The 8,265-nt window shown below is 41.5% G+C and overlaps 1 pseudogene; it reads left to right on the top strand.

Annotated features, from left to right (window-relative positions):
* The first annotated feature begins 6,993 nt into the window (after window positions 1–6,993).
* On the top strand, window positions 6,994–7,779 carry LOC140916554 (large ribosomal subunit protein uL30 pseudogene; annotated as a pseudogene).
* The last annotated feature ends 486 nt before the right edge of the window (window positions 7,780–8,265 follow it).

The following is an 8,265-nucleotide window of genomic DNA, read 5'->3' as shown; positions in this document are numbered from 1 at the left end:
TCTCAGTTCCTGTCAGTAATCCACTCTGCAGAGAGTATCCTGTATAGGACACTGGTGCCACTGCCAGAGAGATCCTGCCAATCTGATTTACAAAAAAAGCTTTATAAGATTTTCTGTTTCTCACCATCTGTGTATTATCAGAAAGTAGTGGTACAAGATCTTATACCTCTCTGTGTTTGTGACAAAAGAGGCGGCCTCCAGTGTCAAAATGTTAAGAGTGTGAGGTTTAAAATCCCATACTAAAAGAATACTAAACATACAAAGTGTCACTTTAATCTTAACACAAATTAAAAGATCACTTTAAGTTTACACTTTCTAAATGTTTTCAACCATCTTTTGTTTTAATGGAACGTTGGCTGCATATTTTAAAGTAATTGTTAACACGTTTTAGCCATTTTAGAGGCTCAAACATAAAATCTTTCCCTGACAGCTTTTGCTCGTCCGTTTAACAAACAGCATCCTCTGTTTTTTCTGTCACCAGTGTTGCAAGAACCAATGCAGCTGCCTTTTAGTTAGTATCTTATGGTCCCAATCCTGCAATTTTTAAATTTATATTTTTATTTACTTTTTCCCCAGAAATAAAGGGAGAAAAAATTAACAAAAAACTAAAGGACTAGAAAGGGAGGGAAAGACAGGAAGGAAGGGGGACAGAGAGGGAAAAGGAGAGTGACATCTTTGTCTCCACCCACGAGAAATTAATAAAAGATTTCTAAAAAGTCTTCTCAAATTTGTCTGAGGTCTCTTTCTACCAAAAACATTAACCACTCTAACTGCCAGGTCAGCCAAGTCCCTGTGCCAAGTCTCTCTCTCTGGAGGAACTCTGCTCTCCCATGATCTAACTAACTAATGAGCACTGCTTGCCCCAAAGTGCAGCATCAATGTGTGAGAAGGGATGGAATTTAAATTTTTTAGCCAAATTAGCCTATATTGTCTGGTAGCTAATATTGTAGAAGAAGCAGCTCTGTGTAAGCTCAAAAGCTTGTCTCTTTCACCAACAGAAGTTGGTCCAATAAAAGATATTACCTCACCCACCCTGTCCCACACAATATTAGAGAGACATTTTACAAACAAAACTGTAAGAGGCTGATGCTGGTATTCCTGCCAATGGGAGGGGATGGACCAACTCCCATTCCACCAGCGGCCAGGAAGTGGTCTGCTTTGCTATGACCTGGAGCTACCAGGTTGCCTGGCTAAACACAAAGTCTATATGATAATGCTGCTAATCGGGCCAATCTTGCATTCTGATGTATGTGAACAAACCCTCCAAAGCCTCTCCACAGGGCAGCAGGTGCAGGGGTTGCGTGCGTGTATTGGATCATGTGCTGCTGCAGCTTCACTATTCCCAGGAACTAAGCTATCTAAATTTAAAGTGAGCTCAGACAGGTGCAGCACAGGCTAGCCCTGTGAGTAATTTCCCAGGGTTCAGGGTGGACTTGTACAATCCCCACACTGAAGAACCCACTACTGTGGCTTTATTGCTCCAGGAACATCTACTCGAGCCACAAACACTCCTTGTAATTAGAAAAGGAGTACTTGTGGCACCTTAGAGACTAACCAATTTATTTGAGCATGAGCTTTCGTGAGCTACAGCTCACTTCGCCGATGAAGTACTTTTCAAAAGTATTTGGGCACCTAAAGATGCTGATAAATGCCTAGTGGGCTTTTTACAAGTGCTTACATTCCATGGGATTTAGGCACCTAACCTGCTTAGTAACCACTTTTTGAAAATCCCACTAAGCACTTACTACATCGTTAGGTGCCAAAATACCTTTGGAAATTTGGCTCTAAAGGACTTGCCCAAAGGTAAATCAATAACAGAACCCAGGAGTACTGAATCTCATGCCCTTGCTGAAATCACTGGACACACCGCCTCTCTTTGTCAAGCTTATGCAGCCAGTCTGGAAAGGTTAATGAAATTTCATTGCATGAAAATGTCTAGCAGAACATGATTACAAATGTTTGAAAGTTAGGATGTCACATTACCTATCCTATTTTTTCCCCTTGAAACGCAGTGTGGAATGCAAGGATATGTACTGTAGCCATTTTTCCTGGAATAAAATGAAAATATTTTCACTTTAACACAGTATACATCAGCTTAAAGATTTCAAATGAATTTATTTTTATCCTTTCAGGATGTCTTTTTCCATGGTGGTTTAAATCTTCCTGTGAGTCAGTGTTTACTTCCTTTATTTAAAGAGGGGGAGAGAGATTCCCATTTTAAATGCTGTGTCCTGTATTCCTGCATCCTCTCCTCCCCCAAACCCTGGATGGAAATTTTTACCATGTTGAAAAAAAGGGTGTATACTGTTGGGGTAGGAGACTTCACTTAATTTAACTCAGACCTCCTAACAGATCAAAATATTTGTTTATGATTTGCAAGGCTTCCAGTTTTACAGACAAAAAACAAAACAAAAACCATCATAAAAAAATTGCATCCGTTTCTTCTAGCATTCTCACTAGCTTTCTGTCAGACTTCAAACGCAGAAGAGAAAAGCTTTGAATTAAATTGTATAGGGAGATTTTTCATGTATGCGGGTGCGTCAGCCTTTGTGTCTTCATGTGTCTGTCACAGCTCTTTACTAAATATTGCTCACTCATTGAAGTTTATGTAAGTGTGTGAAATGCATGAATCTGTAATAGGATTTGGAGGTTTGAGTCATTAAAAGATTCAAAATTAGTTGTGCGCTGATTTGCACTTGAATTTGAACATGACAATCAAAAGTATCCATACTGTTTCCACAAATCATAAAGCAGAATGAAAGCCTTTCAAACAATGAATACAAACGTGTGCTAATTTTAGTTATCCAGGTCCTGTGATTATGCAAATGTAAATTGAACTAATGGAAATACCTTTCCCAAACAATACCTAGCACTTAAAGTTTTTAATCTTCAAAGTGCTTTATAAACATTAACTAATTAATCCTCACAATGCTCTTTTGAGGTAGATTAGTAAATGTATGCCCAATTTGCATATGGGAAGCCATGCAAGGCAGTATACTGACTTTCCTGCAGCCACAGAGTTAGCTCTATGAGAAGAGGTCAGAAGTTCTTGGCTCTCAAAAGGAAGAGAAGAATAGCCTTGGAGCTGAGGCTCTGGACTGTAACTAAGGAAACGGATTAATTTCCCAGCTCTGCCACAGACTTCCTGTGTGACCATAGGCAAAAATCACAATCATGCTGAGTCTCAGCTTCCTCAAATGTAAAATGTACCACTTTAATCTATGAATCCATAAATACTTGGAGACACTCAGACAATATGGTGATGGGGCACCATAAAAGTACATAGCTAGTCATGTGCTCTGATCACTAGATCCTCCCTTTTTTTCTATGGCCGTAGGAATTTATGTAGCACATAATTGAGCCAATATTATTAGCCATCAGGGATTCTGACATGTTTAAGTGTAATTTCTGAACATTTAACTACACAAATACAAAAGGACACCATAACATTTAATATCATACCTCTGTCTGAATATCTTTCACTGTTATTGTTATAACTAACACCACAATACCTGAAAGATTAAAGAGGGGAGGGGGGAAATCTCTACAGAATTTGGGTAGCCAGCTATGTCTGCTTTGTGGCTAATTTGCACTGGTGTATAGGTGACACAATGTGGGCCAGAATCTGGGCCCAGTAGTTTCAGACCAGAGTAGAGCAAAGATAATACTGATGGTATACTGACGTATAAGTAGGGGCATAGCGAGCAGATCGAGGGACGTGATCGTCCCCCTCTATTCGACATTGGTGAGGCCTCATCTGGAGTACTGTGTCCAGTTTTGGGCCCCACACTACAAGAAGGATGTGGATACATTGGAGAGAGTCCAGCGAAGGGCAACAAAAATGATTAGGGGTCTGGAACACATGAGTTATGAGGAGAGGCTGAGGGAACTGGGATTGTTTAGTCTGCGGAAGAGAAGAATGAGGGGGGGATTTGATAGCTGCTTTCAACTACCTGAGAGGTAGAGAGGATGGTTCTAGACTATTCTCAGTGGTGGAAGAGGACAGGACAAGGAGTAATGCAGTGGGGGAGGTTTAGATTGGATATTAGGAAAAACTTTTTCACTAGGAGGGTGGTGAAACACTGGAATGTGTTGCCTAGGGAGGTGGTGGAATCTCCTTCCTTAGAAGTTTTTAAGGTCAGGCTTGACAAAGCCCTGGCTGGGATGATTTAATTGGGGATGGGTCCTGCTTTTGAGCAGGGGGTTGGACTAGATGACCTCCTGAGGTCCCTTCCAACCCTGATATTCTATGATTCTATGATTCTATAGATGGTATTCCTTCACTAACTGCACCACTTCCATCACCTTCTCAAATAGGCTCCTTAGTTCAAATTCTGTTTTCAGTTTCACAGCAGCTGTGAATTCCACTGAAGTCAACATGCAGTTCTTCTTAGGGGGCCTTTGTGCATTCCCTCTTGTGGGATAAGGTGCCCTTGGTATCAAGTTGTGGAACTGCCTTGAAAAGCACAGCTGTGTATGAGATTTCACACAAGCGTGGTATCATTGCTCTGTTCTTTATAAGCGAGAACACCCCTAACTGTCTCAGTTCCTTATCACCACTGCAGAGGTTGAACTGAAGTTTCCGCTTCCACCCTCAAGCTAGATTTTTTCCTTCTACTAACTTAGTATTTTCTTGCAAATAGTTTAGAGTGGTAAACCTTCTTTTGTTCCAGGATCCTTTGGTTCCTCACCAGGCCCTGAGCCCCAAAAGGGTTTCAAGAAGTATGCCACATGGGGCAGTCCAAGATCCATGGACAAGGCCTTCTATGTCTGGGCAAGACTCATTCAGTAGCCCAGTGTGTAGTTTGCCATGCCTTTGTTCCCCACAACAGAAAGGAGACACATGAGGTTCCAGGCTCAGCTGGCTTATCAATTCCTACACTCCGATGCTCCAGGAGGTCCATTAAGGGTATTGAGACCAGCCTCCATACCAAGGTACTGTACTCTGACACAGGATTCAAGATGCATTCTACCGTTTAAGCCTCAGTGCTGCATACCCCTGAGATTGGAATCTCTTCTACCTTATACTGGGAGTGAATTCTTTATCTGGCACCACCAGCACCAGCTAAATCAAAAGAATCTGAAAACAAACCAGCAACACCTATTAAGGCCTCAGTGATCATGGCAAAGAACAGGTTGTGCACTGCTTCCTTATCTCCCATAAGTGGAAATGTACAGAGGCCCTTGAAGAAGAAAGAATTTACTTATCAGTAACTGTCATTCTTCAAGAGTCACTCCTGTTTGTCCACACTCCCTGCCCACCTTCCCCTCTGCCTCTGAGCATCTAGCCTAGACTTCTTTTCCTGATATTTCCCCACTGTTACTACCATTAGTTCACTTCCACCTGTGTTAGTAATGGTGAGAATGTGAAGTAAACCAGCCACGAGTATTTTAACAACTTTGTTGCCTAACTCCGCTCAGCATGTTTGTTACAATAACATCACCTGCCAGTCAGAATTAATCCTTCCACCATTGCTAGCACCCATAGGAGGTGCACCAGTGGAATATTGTAATGGGAAAAACAAGTCTAGACAAGGCCAGTGAGTCGAATGCAGCCCTAGTGTAACTCTATTGAAGTCAATGATGTTACACCACCATTAATTTAAACTAGCCGTCTTTAACTTACCTCCAGAATGGTAGAAATCCTAACTAGTGCTATCAAGAATAAATTACAGCTCACCATGCAGGCTTGACAATGAGTCACCTTTAATGCCTCCATCTAGCCAACCCGAATATTTTTTCTTTGTTCAGCAATCAAAGTGTAGGTTTTGGAGTTTAAAACAATTTGACATACCCTTCTTAGTCTGGAAAATTCAACTCGGCCAATTGCAGTTTCCTGGGCAAACCTTCTATTTCTGTTTTTCTCTCACTAGTGTTTAACAGGAAAAATACTTTAACTTTCCACTTGCTCTTTTAAAATATATATTTTAAAGAGAGAGAACTTGTGTGCTTGACTCATGATCTGGAAAAAGCTGTAATCTTTGTGATGACAACGGGCCATATTTATTCCTGATAAAACTCCATCGAAGTCAATGCAGTTACTTCAGGGATGGATTTGGTCCAAGATGTTAATTCTTCAGGAAAGCAATGCAAGCCACGCCATCTAAAATTTTAAAAATATAATAATTCAGCCTGTCTCCAAATAACTTGCTTTGTCATTTGGAAAGAGAACAATAAAGTGAGATGTGGATGGGATGGAGCTGGTTCCTTAGTAATTGGATATGGTGCCTTCCATGACTAGTTAGGTTCTAAGTTAGTCCTAACAGTCACTTCATGATTGCTATTAGTGAACTATGTGAAATGAGTAGGTCCCCTCAGTAGAGCAGTTTCCATATCACAAGCCTCCACCATGGCAAATTGTTGGTATCTTCATTTGAGAGGTAAAGGACTAAATAGCATTAGAGAGAGAATGTACCTCTTCCACTCCTAATAGTGGTCCCTCAGTTAGAGTTGAGGCCCACTGATGAGGCAGTATGACAAAACTTGCACTGCAGTTACCTATCTTGTGGATTTCAGTCTCCAAAGTTCTTGGTATAATGCCTCTCAGAAGCACCAGTAATTTCTGCTCTTTTAAAGAGCTAGAAAAATCAATATATTATAGTCTTTTCCAGGAAACAAAGTCCAGTTTATACCTATGGTGCTTCGGATTGTGAAACAGGTGCTTTTCTGAAATTGCAGGGGGAATTGAGAGGCCAGAATGTAAATACCTGAAATAGAATTTAGGCAGGAGACTCTTGGAAAAGAGTGTCACGGAATCCTTAATGACAAGCAGAGGTGCCGGTCATTAAAAGCTAATGTGTCTTAGACCCACCAATATTACCACAGAAATCACCTACGTTGTAGACAGTGTGTTCTGTGCCTGATAAACTACAAAGTTCAGTACAACCTACCATCATCAGAGGACTTCTAGGGAACTGAAGTTGCTCCAGGCCCTGGAATCTGGAGTATACCTGGCTACCACTGGAGTCTCTTGACCCTGCTGCTCTTCCAGTGGGGATCATGGTGGGCATAGAAGGAAAGAAGGTGCCATCTGTTCCAGAAAGCCTTTTTAAAAAGCGAAAGGCTTTTGCTGATATAATGGCCAAGTGTCTGAAGAAGCTAGTGGTTCAAAAGACGCTTCATAAAGTGCAAAGAAAACTCATCTATGCAAGAGCTCAGGCCTATCATAAGGAGTACTGGCAAATGTATAGACGTGAGATTCGTATGGCCCGAATGGCATGCAAAGCTGGCAATTACTATGTACCTGCTGAACCAAAACTGGCCTTTGTGATCAAGATCAGAGGTATCAATGGAGTTAACCCGAAGGTCCGTAAGGTATTGCTGCTCCTTCGCCTGCGTCAGATTTTCAATGGCACATTTGTAAAACTCAACAAGGCTTCAATTAACATGCTGCGGATTGTTGAACCCTACGTTGCATGGGGCTACCCCAATCTGAAATCTGTGCATGATGATCTACAAGTGTTGTTACGCCAAGATCAACAGGCAGCGCATTGCTCTGACTGACAATTCTCTGATTCAGCGGTGTCTTGAGAAATAAGGTATCATCTGCATGGAAGATGTGGTCCATGAGATCTATACTGTTGGCAAGAACTTCAAAGTGGTAAACAACTTTCTGTGGCCCTTCAAGTTATCTTCTCCTCGAGGTGGAATGAAAAAGAAAACTATCCACTTTGTGCAAGGTAGAGATGCTGGCAACAGGAAAGATCAAATTAACAGGCTCATAAGGAGAATGAATTAATGGTGCCCAGCAGTGGACTTTCCTACTCTGATCTGTTCATAAAAAAAAAAAATTGTGCAAAAATAAATAGACTACAGGAGGCAGCAAACTCAGGGGAGACAGAGAGCTAAGAATACAGGCTTCTGCAGCTGGGTTTCCAACCGGTCAAGCCATTTCCTCCCTCCCCCCTACACCTGACCTCCTCAAATCCAACTTTCAGATCTTACTTGTTATCATTCATAAGTAGAAAGGATATTACACAGGATTACCAGAAATGTTCAGGCATTAACAACTGTGGGTTACTATCTTCACTATCAAAGAAGCCAGCAGTTTATTGGCTTGTCAACAGACATAAAAGCAGTCTGTGAGAATTACCATAGGGGAGGCATTTTAGAAAACAGCCTATAAATGAGCAAAAATATTCCCATGAGCATGGAATAAATTAAGGGGAATCTGCGGGGGGGCAGAGGGCACAGTGTGGTTCCCTGCCTACTTACATGGGGTGGATCTCAGTCCCAAGAAGCACCCTCTACAGGGCCTCATGAAAA

This window comes from Lepidochelys kempii, chromosome 8 (genome assembly GCF_965140285.1).
Source record: "Lepidochelys kempii isolate rLepKem1 chromosome 8, rLepKem1.hap1, whole genome shotgun sequence".
Taxonomy (NCBI): Eukaryota; Metazoa; Chordata; order Testudines; family Cheloniidae; genus Lepidochelys; species Lepidochelys kempii.
The sequence above is the reverse complement of the archived record's forward strand: the minus strand, read 5'-3'. Positions and strand labels throughout refer to the sequence as shown.